This window comes from Bufo bufo, chromosome 6 (genome assembly GCF_905171765.1).
Source record: "Bufo bufo chromosome 6, aBufBuf1.1, whole genome shotgun sequence".
Classification (NCBI taxonomy): domain Eukaryota; kingdom Metazoa; phylum Chordata; class Amphibia; order Anura; family Bufonidae; genus Bufo; species Bufo bufo.
The window spans coordinates 127308514-127336437 of NC_053394.1; the positions used below are offsets into that span (position 1 = coordinate 127308514).

The 27924-nt window shown below is 42.8% G+C and overlaps 1 protein-coding gene across 21 annotated transcripts in view; it reads left to right on the plus strand.

The window, feature by feature from the left end:
• Window positions 1–27924, plus strand: part of SORBS1 (sorbin and SH3 domain containing 1) — a 353742-nt gene that overhangs the window by 187316 nt on the left and 138502 nt on the right. For 3 of the 21 annotated variants that reach the window (XM_040436095.1, XM_040436094.1, XM_040436093.1), the window contains one exon: window positions 21192–21268. The exons of the other annotated variants lie outside the window; for them this stretch is intronic. The gene's annotated coding sequence lies outside the window, so the exon portion shown is untranslated. The remainder of the gene's footprint in view (window positions 1–21191; window positions 21269–27924) is intronic. 21 annotated transcript variants of the gene reach the window in all.

Consider the following 27924-nt stretch of genomic DNA (forward strand, 5'->3'; position numbering starts at 1 on the left):
AATCCTTCCTTTATCCTTCTAAACATTAAGCAACATCTGCTTTACATCCCTCTTGAGCTTCACTGCCAACAAACCGTACTAGGTAGTCCTGTAAGTTGTACATGTACATTAGTAGAATGTGACTCTCAGGATGATCCTCTCTAGGATGAACTGCAGACTTCCTATGCTGATAACACATATATGGTCAAGCAGCTTTTTATCATCCTAATGGACCTTGAAAACCACATCTTAAAATAGTTACAATGCATTCCGAAAGTCATTAGACCGTTTTATTTTTTTTAATGTTGCTGCTTTGTTCTAAAATAAAATAAAAAATCAAGTTTTCCCCATCAATCTGCACTCGGTACCCCATAATGAGAAAGTGAAAACAGACCCTTTGCTACGACACTTGAAACCTAGCTCTTAGAGCTTCCCATTTCTCTTGATCATCTTTGAGATATTTCTACAACTTGGAGTCCACCAGTAGTAAATTTACTGTTTGCCTGCTTGTCGTCAACATTGCAGCAACGAGCAATGTAATTACAGCTCCACCTTCCAATTCACTTCAATGGGACAAAGTGTATGTAACTACGACTGCTCCTTCCCATGGGACAGAGGAGCTGTAATAACATTGCTAGCAGGCTTTCTGTTTTACAGAGAATCTCTCAGACAGCTGCTCTGACGGCTGGATGTGAAACCCTTACTGAACTCCTGACAGCTCATAAACACTCATTATAGCAAAATTCATGTTTGAGTTGCCTTGGGAATGCAAGACATAATGATTGTAATTTGCGTGAATTTTTTATTTCAGTTGGTTTCTTTTGTTTCATCCAATGACTCCTTTTCCTGCTGTGCTATTTGGCTCAGGTCAAAGACAATAAGCTTCAAACTTCTTTTCCTTTTGCTGTGCTCATTGCATCATAGTGAAGGTGTTGATCTTCATTTATAGAAGTTGGCTCATCTCAGACATTAATGGCATATCTCTAGGACAGTGGCGGCACTCAGAGCCCTCCCTCGGGCACCCTCACCCTGGAAAAAGTCTTAAGCTGTACCATATATGCCTTAGACTTTTCCTGCCATCATCAGCGCAGGACACACTATGAACAGCGCAGGCAGCGCATTGAATGTAGGCAGGCTATTATAGCTAATGATAAAGTACATGGAAAATATACTATATTGGTATTCAGGTTAACTTGCTGTGTTGGCACTTTAAGATAAATAAGTGGGTTTTGGGTTGCAGTTCGGGCACTCTGTCTGTAACTGGTTCACCACCACTAGTCTAGGGGTTCTCAATAGTATGTTCATATAGGTGATTGTACTTATTTATGAGGGTAGTCTGAAGAGATAATACGGCTGTATAACCAGCTTTAACCCATGACAAACATTTGGCCTTGTTTCCCTTCCTCAGAAGTGGTTTCTCGGCTTTCTTAAGAGTACTTTTATGGATTTGAGACTCTCTTTGAATGTTCTTTATTCAGAATATTTGTCTTTTGATGTGGCCACATGCAGCTTAGGCAGGGTGCTGAATCTCCTTAAAGAGACCAGTCCTGTATGGAGACTTACTGGATGTACTCCAGGGTATGGAGACAATGCTCCATGGAAGAGGTATATGCAAAGTGGTATCTCCCAAGAAAGAGGACCATCTCGCTGAGTGGCAAGCACCCGGAAACATCTGTATACAGATGGATATCTGGCTTGGCTATATTCCCTTGTCAAATCTCATGACTTGTTGAAAAGTCAGATCTTGACTCATAGTGGGCCACTTCCAATGGGTAGCGCTGGTGAGATGGTTCTTTCTTGGGAGATGCCTCTTTGCATATTCATTTCCCATGGAGCATTGCCAATAAGTCTCCATACCCTGGAGTACTTTCAGTAAGTCTCCATACAGGACTGGTCTCTTTTAAGCAGATTCAGCGCTCTGCCTAAGCTACTTCAAAGGCATCGCACTGAGCCAGCCACAATCCTGCTCTGTACTGATGAGGCAAGCATCCCAAAAACAGCTGTATATGGATGGATATCTGGCTTGGCTGAATTCCCTTGTCCAATCTCAAGGCTTGTTGGAAAGTCAGATACTGAGACATAGGGGGTCACTTCCAATAGATGGCGCTGGTGAGGTGGTTCTCTTTTTTGGGAGATACCGCTTTGCAGATGCGGCCACAGAGTTCAGACTCACTTCAATTTAATGCTGTTTAACCAGTTTCTTAAAGGGCATTGTTCAAAGTGTACTTATCAAATATTTTGGTTACCATGTATAGAAGTTCTAGTAACTAATCAGAAATTAACTTTTATATCTTTAAAGGGGTTTTCCAGAATTGTGGCCTTTTTTTATCTAGCCGCAAAGCATGTGATGCCTAATGAAAAAATTCTACTTTATAGGAGATCTTCCAGTGCCTAGCCTGTTTAGGTCCAGATGGGGCAATGTGTGCCACTGCAGCCAGTGACTGCCCTCAGGGGTGATGTGTCCCCAAGCAGTGCATAACCCAGCAGTGAGGCCATGTTTACGGACACGTCACGACTGAGGCCTGTCACTGGAAGCAGAAAAGCATGGGACCCTGTTCAGATCCTGGCTGGAAGGAAACAGGCTGGAGACGAGAAGATCATCGAATGTGGAGCCAGGGCACCTGAATGGAGCAGCGGGGAGTATGGTTTTTTTTCATTAGGTGTCACAGACTCTGGGGTCTAGCTAGAAAGGGCCATAATCATGGAAAACCTATTTAAGAAAATGTAAAGGCGTATTTACACAAGCCGACTGAACAGGCAAGTTCCTGAAATGTTCCTTCCCGATAACTGCCTGCTCATCAGTGGAGGAAAGAGCTGCATTTGCACACAGCGATCACCTCCACTGTATGGCTGCTGTTGTTATAATAAAGATTCATTGTGTCTCATTGTGCTGATCTGCTGCGCAGAAACGATTTATTTATGCTGCATAAATGATTAATTCATTCAAAGAATAGGAGTTTGCTCACATCGGGTAATCAGCGGCAGCTTTACATGGGCTGATTATGAGGAACAAGTCTTTGTCCGAGCGTTTCTTCCTGATAATACTCCAGCATAAATCCACCCTAAGAAACAAATGTCTGATCATTTACATCTCTGAGCAATCTTTATATCCCAGCTACTTGGGTGTTTGTCTATATAGTAGTTTAAATTACTGTTGCACAATATTTCATAGTATATATTAATACAGTACATGATAAATGTGCCAAATATACAGCCCTGATGGCATTTGAAAATGTCTTGAAAAAGTGTGGTTTCGTGGTACTATAGTATGTGTACCGTTGTTCTCTATAAGACTATGATTATAACTTAGGCGGTTGTTTGTCGCTTCTTCATACTTGTTTTGGAGTAAAAATCTGAATCACAAGACAAGCACAAAAAAAATAATCAGAGCGAGATTTACCCAATAGGGAAACTGTGATCCAGCCAGGATTCTTGAGGCTTCCCATTTCCCTAGATGTGTTTGTGTTAGACAGGCTTACATTGTTTTCCTTTTTGAGAATAGTCTTACCATCTATCTTGAATTTCTGCTGGTGTTACATAACCTGAGCATAGCTGCTGATAATAAGAACAAGGTTGATGTTACTTCAATGTGGCTTAGATAGGGAGCTGAATCTCCTTAAAGAGACCAGTTCTATATGTACATACAGTATATGGAAAGAGCTATCTCCCAAAAAATAGAACCATAAGAGGTGGTGCTGGATGGTTCTCTTTCTTGGGAGATATCTCTTTGCATAAATGTTACTTCAATGAACACTTTATTATATTTATATAGTATGTTCTGTTTTGTGTCACAGAATTATTTTAGTAATCTACAAACTTGTCTTCTGCAGCAATGCTTACTTGTGCCATGTTGTTGTCGCATATCTCTACCCGCTCTAGCACTGCCCCTCAGCGTCTCGCCGTCATGCCTACCATGTCACCAAGGTATCTGGACGCAAACTAATTCTGACGGCCTATATAGACAAGCCAGGGTGTCCAGAACCTTGCCTCGGTATCGGTTACTTTTATAATCTCTCTCTCTGGCCTGCTCAAGTTTTGATTAGACTGCCTGTGTTTTCACCCAGCTCTCCTTACAGGATTTTCCCTTCTGCCTTTCCTTTGCATGAGTTGCCCTTCTTTGTATCTCAACATTGTGAACCTTGGCCCAGACTTTGACTCTGCTTTCCTTGTTTTCCTCTGGTTTTGTTGCTTCCCGTTGATCTTCGGGTTCTAGCCCACAGCCCTGCCTCACTACTCTCCTGTTCCCACGTTGCTGCTGTATCCTACTGCCAGTTGGTATATACTCTGAGGATCACAACTTGAGCATGCAACCAGTTAAATACGAATTTACTTACATCCCTGGTGAAGAATAGGAGGGTTGCTTAGATGCTGCACTATGCTGTAGTCATCTCCAGACTGTTTGCAGCCCCATGGTTCAACTTTTAAAATAAACATGCCATAATTCAGGCAAATATCATGGTTTAAATCTGGGTTAGGTAACCTTGGAGAGGTGGAGAATCTACTGTTGTAACTTAGGAGGGTCTTGAGATCTACGTACTTGGTGTCCAGTTGTGAGAGGAGCATGGGTGGAATGGTATTGGAATGAGGATATCAGGTGTGTTGCTGGGATTTAAAAAGACTCTGGTACAGAACAAAAAGGAGAGTACACCAGTGATCAGATGTTGTCATGGGTAAAATGAACAAAATTTTCATCCAGTGACTCACATATGACATCTTCTGTAGTTGGAATCATTCTCTTTCCTCCTCTCTATTTCGTCCAGACCACCATGGCGCTTCCTTTAGCCAGAACACACCTCTGCAGGGTTTGCAGCCCAGACTTCACTTTTCCATTTTCCTCTCCACCTGAACCTGAACACAAACTCCTCATCCTGCTGCTACACCTAACGCTGTGCCTGCTGTGCTGCTCAGTGACAGAACTACAGGCACCCAAACTTATTGCCATACAGATCATGCACCAAAAATAATAGAGATATGCTGGCAGTACCAACAGCAATAATGGTGCCACACAGTGCCCAAAAATTATTTTCCCTGCCGATATTGCTCTGAACCAGTTATATTGCAAACATAGTGCCCGCAAAATAATTTTCCCAGAGTGCCTTAAAATATGTGCCCCACCACTTCCAACTATAGCTTGAACATACCTACACTGGCAAGCTATCCTTTGATAGGCCACAGACCTAAAGTGACGATTTAGAGCAGCGGTGGGGAACCATTTTGCTGCCAAGGGCCATTTGGATATTTGTAACATCATTCGGGGGCCATACAAAATTCTCAATAAAAAATTTTTACTGCTGTATTTGGTCAAACATATAATTGACTTAGGGATAAGTTACAGAAATTGCACTTCAATTAAAATAATCTAGAGGGCTGTATTTTTGCAGCACAAAATAGCGCCTGCACTATATATATACAGTATATTACATACAATACAGGCGCCATATTGACCACACATAGCAGTCTAATTTTTAAGTTCAGAATGTTACTTATTTGACATTAATGGCAGGAAGCTAAACCCAGGGGGTCCAGAGAGGGGTTCACCCAGCTTTCACTCTCCCTGCCTCTTTCTTCGCAACTGTCCCTGCCTTTGTCCCTTTCTCAGCAAAATATCTGCCCCCACCTCCATCAGCCTGAAATCAGCCTCCTATCAGACCCCCCAGGCCTACATCAGCCTCAGATCAGACTCCCATCAGACCACTAAGCCTCAGATTAGACCCCAATCAGACCCTTCCTAGCTTCAGATCAGACTCCCATCAGACCCCCAGCCTCAGACCAGACCCGGATCAGACGCCCAGCCTCAGATCAGCCCCCATCAGACCCCCCAGGGTCAGATCAGCCCCTATAAGACCCCCCAGCCTCAGATCAGACCTTCCTAATACCCTCCCTAGCCTCAGATCAGCCCCCATCAGACCCTCCCCAGCCTCAGATCAGCCCCCATCAGACCCTCCCCAGCCTCAGATCAGCCCCCATCAGCCCCCCTAGTCTCAGATCAGACCCCTATCAAACCCCAGCCTCAGATCAGACACCCCCAGCCTCAGATCAGACCCTCCCAAGCCTCAGATCAGACCCCCATCAGACCCTCCCCACCCTCCTTTAGCCTCAGATCAGCCCCAATCAGACATCAGATCAGATACTGTATTTAAGATAAACAAATAAACTTGCCTCTCCAGCTCCCTACGGCGCTGCCTCTTGGCAGATTCACTTACCCTCCCTGTTCTTCTTCCTGCCGCACTATATTGTCACCTCACACCGCACAGCGTCAGGTCATAGTGCACGTCTACGTGCACTGCGTCCTGACGCTGGATGTGTCAGGACACAGTGTGGGGCTGAAAGAAGACCAGGGAAGGTGAGGACAGCCAGTGCAGTGCTGTTCTCACCTTCCTGTGCCTCCCGTATGCTAATGACCGCTTCCATAATGGAAGGGGTCATAAGCATTTTCACATTATGTTCTGGCAGGGGGCCGGGGGCCGCATACGGCCCTCGGGCCGGAGGTTCCCCACCCCTGATTTAGAGGGACAAAGCCATTGAGGATGTGGAAAAAAATTTAAATCAGCATTTGCTGCTGATCTATTATCTACTCTAGGTTATTTAGCAGACCACCTTTTGATCATGATTGGCAGACTTTACAAGTGGTTCTGGGGAGTTGACTATACAGTACATGTGAGAAGATGTGGACGTTGAAGGAATTGTCCTGTTTAGATAGCCCCTTTTCAAAAGTCATGTTAGGATACTGTATGTTGTAATAAAATGACCATTTACATTATGGTTCCTTGGGCAACAACAGTCTATCCAGTGAAAACCAATCTGGAAGTAGCTGGGCCAAAATGGAGGCTCCCTCTAAGAACACTACAGTAAAGTCTTCTGTACCGAAAACATGGTTGCCTTCTAAATCTACTAAACATTAGCTGTTGAGCCTCATATGACACAGTCAACTTTTTGCCCACTTTGTATTCATTCCCATGAAGAACCTGATTTGGCAATCCTGCATTTTGTCATCTTCTATTTGGCTGTAAACAAAATACAGTTCTTTATGCTGTTCTATAGGTAAGTTTGCTCTTTGACCACATTTAAAACCTATTATCCCATTTTACTGCCCCCCCCCCCCCCCACCTTTTCTCTTTCTAGATATCTTGATCTACGCCATATTATCTGTTGGAGTTATGGTTATACCAGAAGTCGTCAACAGCTCTTAAAAATCATGTCGCGGAACTTCCATAATGAAGTAGCCTGTACTCAACTTCTACCGGCAGACTTTTAATATTCACTGAGAGCCAGCCTGGGACATTGGCATAATATTTGTATAGATCACTGACTGGTGCCTTCCTTTATTTCTCCTGGGCCTATTAGTTCTGTTTCTTCTGCTTGTTCTAAGATATCCATATACTTCAGCTCAATACAATAACGAGACGTTGCACAGTTTCAGCACTCTGGGGTTTTTAACTCAAATCACATCTATTGATTTAGTCTTTTACATTGCTGCTGTGACTTTTGTTTAACCTGCCTCTGAGCGGAGAACGTGGCTTTCATGAATTTACAATAAATCCTAATATAAAATAATGTCTTAATTAAAACAGGGACTTGGAAATGCAAAGTTGAGTGTGTGAAGATGTTCTGTTCTAAGCAGGTCAGGACATGGGTGATATGGTGATGGGAACATTTTGGACTACTTCTGACCACCACCACATGAGCACTGTACAGAAAACCGTATCAATAACACGACCATCCTCTGTCTCTCGTGTCTAGCATTCCAGCTTCTATTTTCACATTCCAGTTAAACAGTCACAGCTTTTTCACCAAATTGATGAGGTTTAAAGTATTTTGAGGTTTGTGTGTGTTTTGCTCAAGGGGAGTGTCGTGTTATTCCTTGGCATTGATGCTGCATTTTTCATACGTTCCCATGGATCTTGCTTGGCACAAATTTCTTAAAAACATATTACTTCGTTAAAGCTGTTGTCAGTGCTTTAATGATGCTTAGTTTATTAATTCTTTGTTGTTTTTGCTCCATTCTACTGAATAAACTTGGAAACTCTTATATAATGGTTTTGATGTCCATCTGTGGCTACTTGGAAGACACTTATCATAGTTGACAGTGGCCCACGCTCACCTTGCAATAGTCAGATCTTCCAGTTTCTGAAGATGCCACAGTAAGTGGTTACCAGAATGCTTATTCCACAAATGTGCAGACATAAGTAATACGGATTTCATGCGTAAGAAAGGTTTCAGACAACTGTAATGCAGCCACATTTTATTGCCAGACCTGAGCCTAGATCACTACAGAACCTTGTGGCCCGAGACAGGATGCGATAAGGAGGATTAAGGCAGTTTTCTAGGGCACCGTGAGTGCTCGGTTTATGGATCTGTAGAACACACCTTTTTATCTTGAATTTTCTGTTACCTGTCAGGGTTTCCTTCTATAAATATAAGAATGTTCAGGATTGGTGGACATGGTGCTTCAGGGGACAATTAGATGAATGATGGTCTATCACTATCAGGTTGAGCTTGAGGTAGGGTGGGTGCCTTCTCCATCCATTACCATGGGCACCAGTAGAGTTTGTCTGGCCCCTGCCTATAGGTTTCTACTTTTGATTTAGCAGAATAAAATGTTGTGATCCTGGATAACAAGTCCATATGAAACTTCGAGTCAGCCTATGTGGCATCTGTAGAGCCCATGGAGCAGTAGCAGTGAGACTCCACTTCACCACTTCTTCTCAATCATTTTGAATCCACACTGACCACTTCTGTTCACAGCAACCACAATACAGATGTGTCCTTTCATACCTTGCCTATACAGTAGTATCTTTCCTCTTGGCTGAGATGAAAGGTGCAAGATGTTTTTTTTTTTTTTTTTTTTAATCTTTTGCAATACTTGCAATGCTCTAGAAGAAGGAAGTCAAGGAAAAATACTCTTGGGGAAAAGAGGAAAGGGATACAAAAGCATGGTCTGATGAAACCAAGGTTGAACTTTTTGGCCATAATTCCAAAAGATATGTTTGGCGCAAAAGCAACACTGCATATCACCAAAAGAACACCATACCCACAGTGAAGCATGGTGGTGGCAGCATCATGCTTTGGGGCTGGTTTCTTTTTCCAGCTGGAACTGGGGCCTTAGTTAAGCTAGAGGGAATTATGAACCGTTCCAAATACCAGTCAATTTTGGCACAAAACCTTCAGGCTTCTGCTAGAAAGCTGAACATAAAGAGGAACTTTATCTTTCAGCATGACAACGACCCAAAGCATACATCCAAATCAACAAAGGAATGGCTTCACCAGAAGAAGATTCAAGTTTTGGAATGGCCCAGCCAGAGCCCAGACCTGAATCCGATTGAAAATCTGTGGGGTGATTTGAAGAGGGCTGTGCACAGGAGATGCCCTCGCAATCTGACAGATTTGGAGTGTTTTTGTAAAGAAGAGTGGGCAAATCTTGCCAAGTCAAAATGTGCCATGCTGATAGACTCATACCCAAAAAGACTGAGTGCTGTAATAAAATCTAAAGGTGCTTCAACAAAGTATTAGTTTAAGGGTGTACACACTTATGCAACCATATTATTTTATTTTTATATTTTTTATTCCCTCTACCTAAAAGATTTCAGTTTGTTTTTCAATTGAGTTGTACAGTTTATAGGTCACATTAAAGGTGGAAAAAGTTCTGAAATGATTTATCTTTGTCTCATTTTTTTTACATCACAGAAACCTGACCTTTTAACAGGGGTGTGTAGACTTTTTATATCCACTGTATATGGTAAAGAAGCCAATCATTTGGATGACCTTCTCTGTGTAATGTGAATGATGATATGCAGTACTGCTTTCTTAACCTGTCATGTACTCGCACTCCCCCTTCCATTGTCCACCCGCACATTTAAGCCTCATGCGCACTACCGTATTTTTTTGTCTGCACCTGATCTGCATTTTAATGGGGTCACAAAAAGATGTCCATATGTCTGTTCTGCTGTTCCGATAAACGTGCGGAACTGGAAAGTGCAAGGTCCACATGGCCGGTATCCGTGTTTTGTGGATCTGTGGTTTACGGACCGTGTGCATGATGCCCTAATCGTGGGTGACCACCACAACATCCTCTTTATTCATGTGTTATGTTACACTTGAGCTGTGCAGAAATTCCATGATCTGTAAGTTTCACTAGAGCTCTATGGATGTAGTAACACACATGCTTAACCAGATGGGTTAACTTTTAACTAGTTGCATTAAGCCGACACCTCCAATTGGTTTTCAATGACTTTTGTCAAATTTGCGTTAACAGTTTCAGTGTTAACCCTGATACATCCGTGTTTTAACTTTTGGACAGCCTTCTTTATGTGACTTTTCTCTAGCACTGTATATCGCAGTGTGGGGTTTTACAGGCTTGCACAAGGGCTGGACTTTGTGACCTAAAAGCACAACAGATGGCCAAAAGATCAGAGACGCTGAGGAAGTTGGATTATGTTTGACAGCAAGAGGATATGCATGAGAGCACAAAGACAATGGTGGAACCGCTCCCAGGGGTTCTGCTGAATCGCTGGAGATGACATATATACTTTAAATTCCAACTTTAGGCTCCGATCCCATCACATTTAAGATAAAGGGATGTAGGCCTGCATTTACACATATGTTTACTTGTTTTTGAAGGTTCTGTATGAATATTTCACAGACTGAGGCTGGCACAGTTGGCACTGTTATGTAGACATTGTGCTTTTGTAAGCTCACAGCTGGGAACGTGCCGGAGGGAGTGTGCATGACACCCAGGTTATTAAAGAGGAGCTGTCGCCTCTTCTGAGAAGTCCCCATACAATAATGAACCAGGGGCATCTTTTCATATAACTCTGCTATTCCATTCCTACGTTATTGCTACTAGAAGTTTATTAATAAATCTGGTGGGTGGCAGTGGGTGTGTCTGACACTGGCAGCACTGATTGGACAATATCAGACTGTGCAGGGACACACCCCCTCACTGTCAAAGGCAGAAGCATTAGTAAACTTCTAGTAGCAATAACTGAAGAATGGAACTAAATCATTACCGCGTGGAGAATTCTAGTAGTTATTGAAACAGACAGAAGAGGTGACAGGTCCTGTTTAAAGGGGACCTTTTCTGAAGCTGGACCCGCAGTGGTAATTGTAGTAATAATGAATGTGTAACATATCACTGCTGCACCCAGCCATTGGCTGCAGCGGCCAATTGACCCACGTCAAACTGGATGTTGATGCAGGGAGACCTGGGACCTGTGGCACTCAAAGAGGAGCAATGGAGCCAGAAACCAGCAGCGGGGGATCAGGGAAGTATGATTACTACTAGAGATGAGCGAATTTCATATTTTGAAATCCGTACACACTTCGTTTGGTGGTAAAAGGTGAATTGCGTTATGGATTCCGTTACCACGGACCATAACGGAATACCTTTAGAGGCATTCCATCATAGAATTGCGTTCTGGTCCGTGGTAACGGAATCCATAACGCAATTCACCTTTTACCACCTTTTAAGGGAGAATATTCGAACTCCAGGCAGATATTGTCCTTGGTCAGATTCAAACCCAGGACCCCAGCGCTGCAAGGTACCAGTGCTGACCACTGAGTCACTGTGCTGCGGCTGAAAGGACGCTGACACAGGGAGACCCCAAACCCATGGCGATTGAGGGGGCTCAATGGAACCGTACCCAGTGGGATCAGGTACGTATAATTACCATTGTTGGTCCGGCCACCCTGGAGGGTCTGCAGAAAAGGTCCTCAGGGGTGAACCATTGCTTTAAGGTGGGTGAGATGCAAAAGTCCAGGAAAGATGGGTTTTCTCAGGGTATCTTCACACAGCAATGCTGCCAAAAATGTGCACAAAAACACTATTTTAGCCATTTCCCGTAACACTACGTTTTAGAAGTGGATGGAAAATTAGTGATGGAAAAAAAAATGCAGCATGGTGGCATTTTCCCCACTGAAGTCAGTGGGAAGCTGTTGGAATTTTGATTGTGGATTACGGCGCGAGCAGAATCTACAGTGGATTTTTACAGTGTGAACATACCCTCAGGGAGTTTTTGATACGCTTCTTGCCTTTTATAAGATGGTAGACAGATTGGAAGTTCAATACAGGGACATAAAAGCCTTAAAATACCACAGACCGAGGTCCACAGGCAAAAAAGCCACATAAGCCTAGAGTGGGAACTGTGGCAATTTGGTTGCTGTGCTTTCCGACCTTCTGTATAGGTGAGACCTGCTTATATTTGGTGGGCAGATACTTGGTTTCTGCTTTGCTCCATGTGGTGTACGCTGACACCTGCACGGCTTCGCTACCACTGTTTATTTTGGGTAAAATAAAGCTTAGTTTGGACTTTAAATCCATGAAGCCTGTGAACTCTCACATCCTGATGATGTTTTGCTCCATTTTTCATAGCAGTATACTAAACAAATTGCCTGCTTGAATCTGTGTCAAAAAGAGCGGTCTCTTCTGTCTTAATTTGTCTACCTCCTAACCTTCACAAATTGCAGATTACGCAGTTTTTCAGATGCAGATTCTCGAGCGCAAAAAACGCAGCGTAGCACAGTACCAGTACCAACAAAGTGTATGAGATCAGACAAATCTCCTGCACACTTTGCCTTTTCATTCCATGTGGTTTTTGAAATCTGCGGCATGTCAATTCTTTGTGCGGATTTTACCCTTTTCAGGGTGAGATCTGTGGCAAAACCGCATCAAATCTGCACCAAAAACAGCAAGCAACAGGTGTTTTTTGGTGCAGAAATGCACAGACATCTGCCTGGAAACTGGTGAGGAATTTCTGCAAGATAGCCTGAACCCGTGTGCAGGTAGCCTTATTCTTTTTTGCTGCTGGGGGGCTCTGCTGCCCAATTCCACCTAGACTCCACTTTTTCTTGGATTATTAAACCATTAAAGGGGTTATCCAACCCCCATAATGGCCCCTCTAATGCCCATGTTCCTCACGCAGGTTTTGCTTACCTTGCTCCCCGGAACGTGCTTTGCTTATGATGCCAGCAGAGCCGCCACTGCATCTCACCGCCACGCGGATCAAAACATCCGACAAGGGGGGCAGCCAATAGCAGGCCGCGACAGGGACGAGCTTCCCTAGCATTGTGGGTGACGTTAGGGAGGCTCGTTCCCATTGCGGCCTGTTATTGGCTGGACTCCCCCCGTCTTCCCGTCGCTGGATGTTTAATGGGGAGATGCAACGGTGCCCGTGCCATCATCAGAAGCGACACGGGTGCCGGTGAGCAAGGTAAGTACAACCTGTGTGAGGGGGCATTATAGGGTTTGGATAACCCATTTTAAGGTTCATGCACACAATAGTATAGTTATTCCAGATTTTCGACACAGGTTTTCGCTACATTTCTACGCTGCACCATAATTCTCATGAGTTAAGTGAGGATTTTGAAGGAGATTTGCCCCAGATCTCATCCTTTGTATTACTGCTCTCAAAATGCTTACATAATCCACAGCGCAAGGTAATTTCTGAGCGGAAAATTTCCACACTGTGTACATGAGATCTTGAAAATCTCATCTACTTAGCCAGTACTGTATTACGCTGCAGATTTTCCACACGAAATTCCACAGGTTTTTCATTGTCTGCCGTCCAGTGCCCGGCTCCTACAAACTTTAATTTTGTCAACAGCTATGGATTCATGATCCTTGTATAGATACTGAAGAATAATGACATGTTCTCCTATAGACACATTAATAACGGCTATATAATGTGGACCCATCGTTACGGCATGCCCCATAAAGACGTGTGCCTATGAGTGTGCTCTTATAGACGCCCCTCTCCCCCATGTGTTTTATTTGTCAGAATTTTTTCCCCTGGAATGTGCTGTATAGTAAAAAAAAAAATCCAAAGCTTGTGAGATTCTCAGGCACTATGACACATGACTCATCTGCTGTGCCACCAAATAGCTTCACCATGACTTCATTTAGATACCAAAAACAGTCCCTTGTCCAGTGCAAAACAAGACATGATTTTAGCATTCCCCATTCATTACGTTTCTATTAAGTAGAACATTTTAAATGCTCGTTCATTATTTCCCTTGGCAGCAGATCTGGTTTTGTATACATCGAATCCAGATTTTTCCATTCATAAAATCTTCTCGTACCGGTCCGCAAATTATTATTGTCCTGATTGCCATATAGTATTAGATATTGCAGGAAAGATGATATTTTTTATTGGGATGGTGATTCTGCCATTATTAGCTTGTGCTGTTTGATATTATTTGGCTTCTGGCGTAAGAATTTAGCGACATTCCTGTTATGTCCGTTCCTATTTTTGAACATTTTGGAAAATGTTCACCATTCGTGTTTCTGATGGATGGAAACATTTGTTACGCTATAAGTTCTATGTGGAAGATTTATCAAGACTGGTGTAAAGTAGAACTGGCTTAGTTGCCCACAGCAACCAATCAGATTCCACCTTTCATTTTTCAGAGCTCCTTTGGGAAATGAAAGGTGGAATCTGATTGGTTGCTATGGGCAACTAAACCAGTTTTCTTTCACACCAGTTTTGATGAATCTCCATATGGCTATACATGAGTATATTTCCTACATTGTATGTAATTACACCATCTGTGTGTGTGTGTATGTGTATATATAATATAAATATATATATATATATATATATATAGTGACAAGGTGAGATTTTTGGTCTGGGAAAACTGGTATCTTTCTCCCAGCATGTGCTGCTGGGCTGATTTACAGCCAGGTGAGGTCAAATACCGGGTTTTGGCAGCACCTGGCTGTCCTTAAATAGGCAGCTGGCCTCAGAAGCGAGGTCTCTGTGTTGAGATCTGGGAGCCTTGTGTCTGGATGAAGGCTTCTTACCTGTTTGGCGTGAAAACAGGTTGGTGCTGCTATGCTCAAGGACTCTTTGAGACAGAATTGCCGTATGGTGTGAATTACCACCAACACCGCAAGGTGACTTTTTGCTTGATTATGACTGCTTGTTTTGTCACTTGCCTAAAGTGTGAATAAAACGCTGAACTGTTTGATCCAAAGAACTTGTTGTTGCCTCTATACTGCGTCCGCTAATCCTGTTTACCAGAGCGAAACCCCACAATATATATATATATGCAGGGGCAGACTAGGGTCTTAAAGTGGCCCTGGAAAAAATAGTAAAAGTAGCCACATTTTGTAGTCTAGTCCAAATTGATGGAAAGCAGGGCCAATACAAGTACGCCAGCAATGCCATATTATACTCCCCCAACCGAGCCAAATACCACAGTCCATCACAAAATACATCCCCAAAAACTTACACTGGCCGGCCGCGAGGAGGGCCCAGGTGGCCCCCTGCGCATAAGCACAATGGGAACTTTCCCTGTAAGGTCTATGGCCAATCTGCCCCTGTATATATGGAAGGCTAAGTTCCTGGGATGAGGTCTTATTGTCTTCTTGTCTACTTCTGAAGACTTCTCATGTTCTCCTGCTGAAGATGCTTGAATTACAGCACACACCAGTCTAGTCTGTTATGTTTAGTCAAACATGAGTAAACTTTACTATGCTGCCAGAAGGCCAGCGGACAATTCCCAGTTAATTTTTAAGCTTCCAATATCTATTCTAAGCTTAGTAAAGGTTGTAAGATAAAGTTAGGTGTAAGCTGATGGTAGGACCTTTCTATCGGTTTGTTAAACTGCTGTTTTTATAGAAAGTTTGTCAAGGATTTTCTCCAGCACAATATATGATTGTAAATGTTGAAATTTAAAGTGGATTAATATATAAACTGCTGTCCAAGCCAGCCAAAATTGTTCTGATTGGCCAATATTTATTTAACGCATGGCCAGCTCTGTAAGATTCTCTGTAAAAGGGTATAGCCACACGTGCAGGTTTTGTGATGCAGTTTTAAATATAAAATCAAGAGTGGATGATAAAAGGAGAGAAGGTATTAATTTAAAGGGGTTTTACAATTTGGACTCTCCTGACCTGTTTCCACCAGGTAAACAAATCACTCTGGTTTGTAATCCTGTATGTAGCACTTCCTGTTGCTGTATCCAACCAAACCCATAATGCACTTCTCCTTTCTCTGCCACAGCTCCAGCACCGCCCCTAACAACGCCCAGCTAGTTTATAGCTCCTCCCACCAGCTAGTTACATAGACACTCCCCTATCACTGCCCCTAACACCCAGGTAGTTTATAGCTCCTCCCACACAGCTAGTTACATAGACACTCCTCTATCACTTCCCCGCCCACAGACATAACATCCCAGGAAATAAGAAAGAGCGGCATGAACATGGTCATGTGACCACAGCCCAGAACGGGACATAGGCGCAAAAAAGGTGAAAGAAATACATTACAAAATTACAGTAGCCTTCATAGATGATTATTTTAAAGCATGTTTATGCATAATGGAAAACCCCTTTAAGGACTGATCTGCCTCCTCTTTTTTGAATCCACTCCTAGTTTTGGCTTAAAAAAATGCATAAAAAAACCTGTACGTGTGTCCGTACCATAATAGCCCTGCTGTGAACTGGTATCTACATCAGTTTCTCTGGGTAAAATGCAAACTGTACAAAATTCGTCATTATTCTACGGCCATATGCATGTCATGAGAATGCTGGTTGGAGTGCATTAGGCTACGTTCACGTTGTTTGTTCCGTTTTTCTGTTCCATTCTAGAGATACAAGATTGGAAAAAAAGCATACTGTATGACGGGAACAATAGCACCTGTCAGATACCATTGGGTTTCCATCAGGGAGCCAAGAAATTTCCCGGACAGAGTAGTGCAGCAGGTTGTGCTATTTTGTCCTAAGGGTACTTTCACACTTGCGGCAGGATGGATCCGACAGGCTGTTCACCCTGTCGGATCCGTCCTTCCGCTATTTCGCCGTGCCGCCGGACCGCCGCTCCGTCCCCTTTGACTATAATGGGGACGGAGTGTCGGCACGGCAAAATAGCGGAAGGACGGATCCGACAGGGTGAACAGCCTGTCGGATCCATCCTGCCGCAAGTGTGAAAGTACCCTAAGGCCTCATGCACACGACCGTTGATGGGCCGTTCCGTGCATTGGGGATCGCAATTTGCGGTCCCCAATGCACGGGCAACATCCATGCAGATGGATCCAGACCCTTTCAACTTGAACGGGTCCGTGGTCCGTCTGCACCAAAAAAAAAGTAGTGCATGCACTACTTTTTTGTGGTGCGGAGGCACGGACAGAAGCCCCTCGGAAGCGCTCCATGGTGCTTCCGTGCCTCAGTTCCGCACCGACCTTCCGAATTGCGGACCCGTTCCAGCTGTTTGCGGGCCACAATAGGGGCACGGCCGGGCAACGGCCGTGTGCATGAGACCTTATACTGTGTAATATCTGTTTTTTTAAGTGTTGCTAACTCTCTTTAGGGCACTGCAAAGTATATTTAGGGGTCTAGGTAGGGAACAGGGTGTTTTTCCAGAGTTATTCATGCTAATTGTCATCTTCTCTTTATGGTCTCGGCCAGGAGCCCTCCAGGTTCTACATGTGCAGGGACATAGAGCCAGTGTCCTCTTGTCATTTGTCTTTCCATAGTTTATCAGGACCCTGGGTTGATAGCAGCAGCGTCGTCTTCCTGTGTCCTTCCAGCGTTCTCAGTGTGCTGCTACTCTCCATTTGCATTCTTCTGCCATATTCGGTCATCTTGTTAAACCTTTCAGTAAATTACTTGATGAAGTCGAGCGGTTGAAAGCACAATGTTAATGTCAGAGGGTTTATAAACTCTGCTGATGGTCAAACAATTCACAGAGCAAGTGCACTGGAATGACAGCTCTGTTCAAAACAAGCCTTGTTTGCATCCTTTTGTGTTAAATCTGCTCTCGGCTGCCAGGGTTGCGCTGGCATTGTCTGCTGAATGGCAAGTACATTTATTGTTGCATAGAAGGAGAAGAGGACATCATGGCACTCTACATTTCACAGGGTTGAGTGCCTTTCTGCTGCTTGGCTATTTATGTGGGGCAGGAACAGAATATTCCATAGCAAAACACTTTTACCACCAAGTTCTTTGGTTGGAATATCTAAACTTTTTTTTTTTATCTTTTAAAATGCTCTCATCATTCAGAGATCTGTTGGCTTTGTCTGTGACTGGAGTATAAAAATGATAATAATAAACCCTACTCGGCTGGATCTCTACTGCTCACCTTAATGGACTATTGGACCTTAGTGAAACAATAAGGGATGAGGATGTTGCTGGACTATTACATGAGATTTACATGTATTTGAAGTACCATTAAACACAGTACAGTAGCTCTTCTCAGTCATTACAAGCCTTGGAACATAGTGCTGTCATTAGCAAACCCATAACAGATGTGTCCTTCCTTGCCTTTCCTCTTTGCACAACATATTCCAAGATGTATGACACAAGATGATCAGCTTTTAAAAAACCCAGGATATTCTGCCACGAGATGGCTCTTCTGTATATGTGTGTGTTGCCACTCAGTGGTTGTGTTGAGCATTGCGGCCTGTCAAGAGGTTTTTCTAGCTTGTCGAGATATTGAAGTCCTTAATAAAATTTGAGGAAAGGTAAGGGTGGACAAATAGATAGGTCTTGTGTCTCTACAGCGGTGTTTTGAGTGACAGATTCAGTGTGGACTGTTCCAGGACCTTGAGTGGTCATCCTCACCCTTTGGCTCCTCAGCTGTTGCAGACTTGAAAACATTTTCAATATTCTGGTGCACTATACAATGTATGCTTCAATATACACTGGTTGTACTGGTAGGAACATTGTAATAATCTCTTCAATCATCTCTTTAGTTGTCCAGGACTTTTATGTTAATGGTTTTTGTTGATGGGAGCTACTACGGTGCTGCTCCCATTCTGGCAATGGAGCTACATTAAAAAGCCGATCTGTAGGGGTGCAGTTTGTTGGAAGCAACCAATCAGCTAGAGGTGGCCTATCCTGAGAATAGGCCATCACTTACTACAGCCTCAAAAACTCCTTTAAGTCTTGTTGCCTGGGAAACCTTGAAAGGGGTTATCCCATGACTAATGTAAAAAAGGAAAATCGGACATCGTTTAGGACATGACAATCTCTTTCTAACAAAGCTAGAACCAGCCCTGTATCTCACATGGATCCAGAGATCTCCGCATTCATTGCTCTGCTGGATTAAAATCAAGCTGACAGCTCAAGAGGAGTGTCTTTTCTGCTGCAGCTCAGGGGGCGTGTCTCAGCTCTACCTATCACAGCTCAGGAGGCAGTTGAAGGATGAAACTGAGCATGTGCGGCATTCTCAGTGAGCAGGACAAAGAAATGAGAAAAAAAACAAACGGCTGGTGGCGCTATTTTATTGAATTACTCAGTGGCTATGCTAAATTTTTAATTGCATGCAATTACAAAAGTTTTAAGATCCAGGTGCTGCTTTGAAAACTGTAGAATATTTTTCGTGGGACAACTCCTTTAAGACAACAAGTAAAATGAACACAAAGTTAACTTCATAAATGTAAAATGTAGTGATGAAGAGTTGCACAAGTAGCGGTTGACATAGCCTACAATATAATTATCCTTTTAGTCATACAGACCAGGCTGACCAATAGGACAAGTAAGAAAGTATAATTTGCTGTGGGATAGATGTCTGAGAATATCCTCCGACGAGACTCAGAGTCTAAATTAATGTGATTCATGTACACATCATAAATGTACAAAGGTTACTATTACATTGGTGCACATATAAGGTCAATTTGATGACTTGACTGCCTCTTCCATAATACATGCTGAAGGACGGCCTACTCGAGAAATGATCTGTCTATTTGTTCTACACATTAACTAAAACTTCAAAGATCTTTTTTTTTTAAAAGCATGTGCATCCAATAATCAATCCCACCATGGTAGTGGAATTCTGATTTTACGTGTAGACGTGTAACTCCTACAGAGATCACATATTGCCACTTGTCACGTTCTCCTCGTGAGAAGAATTTAAAAGTTGTGTATGTAAGTGATTTACAGTACAACTGGGCAATAAAATCATCTGTTAAATCCATCTTTTTTTAATAGGGTAAACCGCATATTAACTGCAGTGAACATTCGGATGAACCTTCTGTGTTTTTCTACCGGAAAGTGAGAGGATTTTTGTATTTAGAGTGTGTCAATTATAACAGTTTGGGCTGGATTATAGAAAGGGCACAAGGTCACTTGCCTTGGAACTTCGACCACATTGGGACCCCAGGGGGCATCCACCATCAATCCATACTTCCAGTCCAGGCCCTTTTTTTAAGATCATGTTTTAAAATACTACCAGATCAGGAGAACAGATTGGGGTTCCAGCAGGGGCATAGCTAAAGGCTCATGTGCCCTGGGGCAAGAGTTCAGCTTGGGCGCCCCTTCCCTCAGTGCTCTGTGGCCAGGGGCAGGGAAGCACATAGCCTCCATGCTGCCTGAGGTAAAAGTTGAAATGACCTAACCCCTTCCCTCCAGCCAGAGGTGTAACTTGACCAGCATGCACTTTCTATAATACCAGTGGCACAAGAGTCTTTGGGCCCCCTCATGCTCCTGGGCCCGCTAGCGACTGCTACCTCTGCACCCATATAGCTACGCCCCTGGGTACACCTATTACTGCCTTTGTGGGGAGCCACAGAATGGAAGGTTGTATCCCCCATGGCCCCTCAGGAAATTGGGCTTTCCTTATGACTGGTTGGTGTTCCTATCTAGCCCTGAAGGTGAGTGAGGTGGCCACATGTGTGTGTTGTTTTCTGCTAGGAATACTTATGGTGTTGCTCTCTTTACTGTCTCCAAAATGACTCACAGAGTTTAGTGGAGTAGGCCACACTTGAGTAGCCACCATTCCTACCTGTGGCTGGATGGGTCTGAGCTCAGAGGTGGGATACGGACTCCCCCAAAATTTGTAGGTTCTCCACCAACCTTAATCCAGCCTAGATATACAGTATGTTAACATCATGGTAAGAAAATGTGACCATAACAAGAATAACTTTTCTCTGTGAGGTCTATCCTAGTGTAAACGTAAGGAGGCAGAGTTACGTTTGTCTTCCTATATGGGTGTAGTGTTTACATATAGAGAAAAACAGGACCTTTGCACCTTTTACAGTTTTACATCATCTATCAAATAAGTTGGTTCTTCTTGTGTAAATGGAGTTTTTCCCTTTTTATCTGTGCATAGATGTAGCAGAGCCAAAAATAAGTTGCATTATCTATGCATTTCCCATGTAAAAGTAAAAACCTCACAATATGTTTTGCGGAATGAAGAACCCGTCCTGAAGAACCTGTGTGTTCAGAACGTATCGATAATCTACGTCTATGGTGACTATATGTTATTTCTCTCTTATTTTAGGGTTCGATGATGTAATGATCGTGTTTTGGGAAAGAAGATTACAAAGGTTTACAGTGCGTTAATACTGAAGAAGCAGAGTAAGTACAAGGATTGCTGAAGGAATACCAGAACAATATTACAGTTTGTGAAGGGAGGTGGGGGGGGGGGGGGGGGGGTGACACATGACATGAGCCCTGTTGGTGCTTAGTGGCAGACAGCCCGAGGATATTACAATTATTCCTTCTTCCTCTTTTGGTGCCTGGTATAATGTCATGCACCCTTGTACTGGCATAGTATAGGAAGTAGCATCACATTATATAATAAAAAATAAGAATAAAAATGCAAAGCAGTGAGAAAAAATAAAAAGAGGAAGAAAATTATTATTGGCACCTGAGGTGACCCAAACTGTCACAGAGAGGATAGCAGTACTATAAATGGCATGTTACGTAGGGTCGATTTAGGTTAGAGATTTTGTATTGTGGCTTAGAAGATTTTTAGTTCTTAAAGGGGTTGTCCAGGATTCCCTCTTTTTTAAGTTGACCTAATGCAAGAATCATACCCACCTGGTCACCGCTACTCCAGTCCTGCTCCCTGACTGCATTCGGCAATCTTCTGGTCAGTCTGAGGCTTGTTGACTGCCGGCCAGGATGCAGACAGGGTCATGTGCACCACTGCAGCCAGTGACTGGCCTCAGGGGTGACGTGTCTCCAAGCAGCACGTCTCTCTTGGATCCCATCATGCCACTTGGGGACACATCATCACAGTCCAGTCAGAATTCAACACGCCTGGGACCAGAAGATTGCTGGATGCAGCCAGAGTTCAGGACCAGAGAGGTTTGGATCAAGCTTCTTGTATCAAGTCAACCATACTCAGCTATATTAACTCAAAAGCAAGGGGTTCCTGGACAACCCCTTTAAATGGGATTGTCTTATTTTGACAATCCTTATTAATAAACTAGCTTCCCCTACGATTAGCCGATCTCTACAAAAACGGCTGCTGAACCTTAGCGGCCACTATAGGGCAAATAAAGTATTACACGTTGACTATTTTCTTCTAATCATGTACTATCCCATTAAGCAGCCACACTGTATTGCTTTTTAGTCATGAGGCAAATATCTGGATATCTTCTATGACTAGGGGGTGCTTGTTCTCTTAATAGGACTGCGAACGTGGCATGATAATGTCCTATGTGGCTGAAGTAACCGGTACTTGGCCATGTTTATAAATGCAGACTGGTTAATGGTGATCTCCCTGGGTGGTCAGTCATATCACTGATATGTTGCACTTTTATAGTTCAGATCTTTGTTTCATCAGATACTTCCACTAGTGGCTATAATTGTCATGTCAACAGCGCCATTAAAATATCTAGGAGATGGTTTGAAGTCTTCAAGATCATATGGCCGGCTCCTTAACTACCGCTTGTCTGCAAGTCACCTGCCAAACATGACAGCTTGGCGCTATGACATAAATAATATGAGTTTTTCATTTCACCGGCTCAGTATAGTAAGTGAGGTCACCTACTATTGGAACAAGCATGTAGACTGGAAGCTCACTTTCCACATAACTTGCTCAAAGGCGTTTAGTGCTTTGTTAGTAAATAACCACATCAGATGTTACAGGGTCCTGGGCCCGAAATCTCTATAGGACAAATGTTGGACTCATGATTTTTACTACTGTTCATGGCTGCTTGTCTCTAGGTGATATGGTCACGTTATTGATAAAGTTAGTAGTTCGGCTCCTCCATGAATCACTAATCACCTGTTAGATACCTCTGTTGACTGAATACTAGAGCCATGTTTAGAGTCTTTTTTTGTTTTGGTTTAGCAGTGTGTGTCCAAGGTTTCTGTCTGGAATATTTCCCAATGGTATCCATCACAATGTTAACACAATGCGCCCCATGTTAAAGAAAAAAAAGTACACCACGCATTACACATAATAGGGACTCCTTGGGTCTATTCATAGAGTATACAATAAAATACACTGCAGACAGTGTGACAGGAGTCTCAGTCCGATTCACTTCTTTTGTAGGTGCAATGCATAGGACTTATCTGGGCCTTGCCATTTTGTATGCTCAGGCAATTGCACAGCTATAGTAAAGATTTGTGAGCAGAATCTATAAATATATTAGAAAATTATATGATTTACTAATAGATTAACAAATAACTCAGACTACCACTTTAAATGTTTTTACACTTTTCTTTGCTCACTTTTTGGTGTTGTACAGCCATGATTGGTGACATGAAATGCGACTTCACATACGGTATATTGATTATTGGCGTCCCTAACTTTTTAAAAATGTTGACTGTCAGAAAGCAATAAGCACGCTAGGTCTAGGAAAATAAACATAGGCCAACAATGGGAAAATAAACACGCACACGCGTGCAAGCCAGCCATAGTAGTGTAAACACACACGTCTGAGCCACAAGAAGAAAGAACACACACAAAATAAAGAGCCACAGAAATAGATCTCGTCAATGGGTGGCTTCAGAATCAAAGTACGCAGACATATATTGTCGAGCAGAGATCCATGTACTGCCAGCTGTAGTGCCCAGTAATCTTAGCCCGCTTTGGTGCACATATATTACCAGCCATGGGCAATATTATCATCCATAGTACATAGAGAATATATAATTGGACCAAATATATCATAGTACATTCATTTTCTGCTACATAGCGCTAACACATTCCACAATGCTGTACACAGATTGTCACCATTCACATCTGGAGTGTCGGTGTAAATTGGAGTACCTGGGAGAAACCTACATAAACACAGTGAGAAGATACAAACTCCATATATAGTACATAATATAATAGTACCAGTCATAGTGCCCACCTAGTACAGGTTGTTTGCTCATAATATATAGTGCCCACATAGCAGCCGTGATGCATATATAATGCCAGCAATAGTGCAGTACCAGCATTGGTGGAAACAAAAGCCACGCTTAGTGATATACAGAAGAAGCAGTTCTAAAATGATATCACATCACACCAAAAGCCATTGAAAAAGTCAAGAAAAGTTTTGTTGCCATATGTTGCAACTTATCAAGTGTCAAGGTGATGATTGCTGCAAACTACATTATTATATTGGGGAGGAATCTCACTAGTACAAAATACTCCTCTCTAACACATCTATAATTTGGGATAGGATAGGAGGTGGCCACATAAAACCAAGCTACAGTATAATGCATATAACAAGATATACAAATTCTCTTAGATGATAGCTAAGCCAGTACCTCATCTGCAGACAGCTATTTCGGAGTGATGGACTTCATCAGTGCAGATCAGAGAGGATTGGCTTAACTTGATGAGAGGCCTAGGTCAGTAGTCAGCGGATACTATTTCTCCTTATGGAGAGTGCCTACTAGGTGTAAGGAGTCTTATAGACCAGGCAATGCCCCTCTGAATTTTGGGAAAAAGATATGCAAATTAGCTCTCTTTAAAAAAAAAAAAAAAAAAAAAAGCCTTTTGATGCCCCCAGATGTATGGCAGCTATTCTATAAGTCATGACTTATAGGATATCTACCTTACATCTGGTGGCATCAGAGGTTCAGCTTTCCTTTCTTTTTGGAAAGAGAACTAGTTTGCATATCCTTTTCCCAAAACACAGAGAAGCATTGCCTGGCCTATAAGACTCTAGTAGGCTCTGTCCAGAAAGAGAAATGGTACATATATAGAACGTGTAGTGCATATAGTGTGCTGTGAGGAGGAATAGTGATGAAGTATACATTACATTTCTTCCTGTGCTGATTGCTGCCCCCTTAGGAACCAATCTATTATAGTAGAGGACCCTTTTAACAGGCTTGTCTGACAATAAAAAAGGGGGTAATGTACAAACAGATATACGCCTGCGCTGTAATCTGCAACTTTTTCCCCAGGTCCAAAAAGGGGGCGTAGCGTGAGAAAAGGGTGGGCCGGTAGGTCTGTCTCATTTATCATTTTCTATGCCTATTTTAGGTGTAGAAAATAGTCTAAATCTACGCAAGCAAGGGAACTCTACATAACATAAGACGGATGAACCGCCAGTCCAGGAGGAACGAAGACCATCATCTAAATCACTGGTCTTCATAAAAGTGCCCCAAAGTTTTTCATTAGTTTCCAAATGTAAATGAATCAAACTTAGGGTCCATTCACACGTCCGTAGAATGGGTCTGCATCAATTCCTCAAACTGCGGAACGGGTGCGGACCCATTCATTCTCTATGGGGCAGGAATGGATGCAGACAGCACGGCTCCTGACAAAAATAGAACATGTCCTATTCTTTTCCGCAATGCGGACAAGAATAGGCAGTTCTATGGGGGTGCCGGCCGGGTGTATTGCGGATCCGCAGTACAGTACGGACGTGTGAATGGACCCTTACTAATATACTTTGATTGTGAAATGTCAATGTATTTCAGAGCCGAACCCATGTTCCTGGAGGTGGAGTTTCTGGTGCTATTCTTACAAGGTCAGAAAGCCCCTTCCTGTTTGTCGGTGATATCCTTGAAGAAGGTTGAATGTCTGGTTCAGCTCATTACCTAAGCCAGACCTGTTTTCTGTCTCTTCATCAAAAGTGATGGATGGTGTTAGGCCTTCAAGCATGTCACCAACACAGAGAAGGTGATGAAGCTCCTTGTCTGTTCTGGAATAACAGTAGGACCGCTACTTCCTTGAAACTGGGACTTCCATAAAATAATTAACAATTAATGTATATGAGGAGGTTTAATTATTTAGATATATAAACCAATGAATATCTGTTTTCATCGAACATCCCCTTTAGTTGCACCTGCGGTTTTAGATATCGATATCATATTTAACAGGGTTTTCCGGGAGTTCATTATTGATTGCCTGTCATCACAATAGCTGATCAATATCTGATTGGCGGAGGCCTAAAATCTTTCACTCCGGTCATTCAGCTCTATGAAGAGGCTGCAGCACTCTGGTGAGCCTCCTCACAGCTTAGCAAGGCCAGCAAAGTACATTGTATACTGCGCTTGGTTTTGCAGTCCAGGCCCAGTTAGGCCGTGTGACCATGAACATGACCTCATGGCTTCGGAAGAGGCCACATTAATATTGAACTCCCCGAAACCCCTCCCCTTGCTATAGTTTTTAGATGTTATTCAGTTAATGTCACTGATTAAACTGTGTCTATTCTTTGAGCTTTATTTGTACTAGAATTAATCATTGAATATTCTTGCCGCAGTAGAGGGATGTTGGCAATTGTGACTTACCGTATTTATTTTATTAAACCCTGTTCCCACCACTGATCTCTGCCAAACCAAATTCCAAGAAAGTCCGCCTCCCTAGAAAATAAATTCCTGCTTCAATGGTGACCTCAAGACCTATGTAGCAATTTTCCTTAAATCCCCCCAACCACAGAGTTGTTTTTAGACCTCCTAAGCTGTACCCCATCCCACACTTCCCAACAATTCTGTTATGTCTGATAGAGACATTTAGGTCTGTTCAATGGGACATAGTACGTAGGTTTTTTTTATGTTATTAACAGTAACATAACAGTAAGCAGGAGAGTAAATATTCTTTAACATGTTGAGAGTGGGGTCACTTTTGAGCACAGGACCACCCATGTCAGGCTACTTTCACACTAGTGTTTATATTTTCTGGTATTGGGATCAGTCATAGGGTCTCAATACCGAAAAAACAGCGCTTCCGTTTAGTCCCCATCCGTTGTCAATGGGGACAAAACGTAACTGAACAGAACGGAATGCTCCAAAATGCATTGCGTTCTGTTCTCACACCGGAGAGCGGCATGCTGCGGTTTGCTTTCCGTCCTGGGATGTGGAGCAAGACGGATCCGTCATGACCCACAATGCAAGTCAATGGGGACGAATCTGTTTTCTCTGACACAGTAGAAAACGGATCTGTCTCACATTGACTTTCAATGAAGTTCATGACGGATCCGTCTTGGGTATGTTAAAGATTATACAACCGGATCCGTTCATAACGGGCAGATGGTTGTATTATCAGTAACAGAAGCGTTTTTGCTGAGCCCTGCCGGATCCAGCAAAAACTCTAGTGTGAAAGTAGCCTCATACTGTCAGTGTGTTACGCGATGTTTCCTTAGCCCCTTGTTCTGGGACTCAAACTTTGACAGAAGTGTTGGTATAATGGAAGCTGCTGATGTTTTCTGAGGTAGTACAATCATTTTGTCCTCCTTTCTGCAAATGTTAGCGCCTGATTAAAACTGGTTTAGTGTATAATCAATCACAGAAGATGTGTGTTCACCATGTTAAAGGAAATGTTGAGGTCCCTTAAAAAATATGACATCCAAGAAGTATATGGTGACATCTGCATATTGTATTTAGTCTATAGGTTACCAAAAATCACATCCTGTGACATCCGAATAATGTAATCAATGATTTACAAAAAAAAAGAAAAACAAGGCCCCATATCAAAGATCCGAATTGGTCCTCCATTCTGGTGTTGGATTTTGGTACACAGGGATGACACAGTTGGTGTAGCTTCCTCTCTTCAACCACTTTCCACTATTTTTTTTTAACCATTTCCCCAACCTACAGTATTTGCTAAAAATGTGGTTACTCTAGAGAACAAGGTCCTGAATAGTTTCTCATCACCTAGGAATTGGTGGGTTGTATGAAAGTACAACCAGGTTTTGGCTCCCTCTCTCTAAGGGCCTTTATAGGAACTGCAGGGGCTGCCTATATCGTAAGTTCTTAATAGAGAAACTGACAAGAGACTAAAGATTACCACAGTCAGTATGACCAATAATAAGAATTCCTACCCGACTGCAATCGTTTTG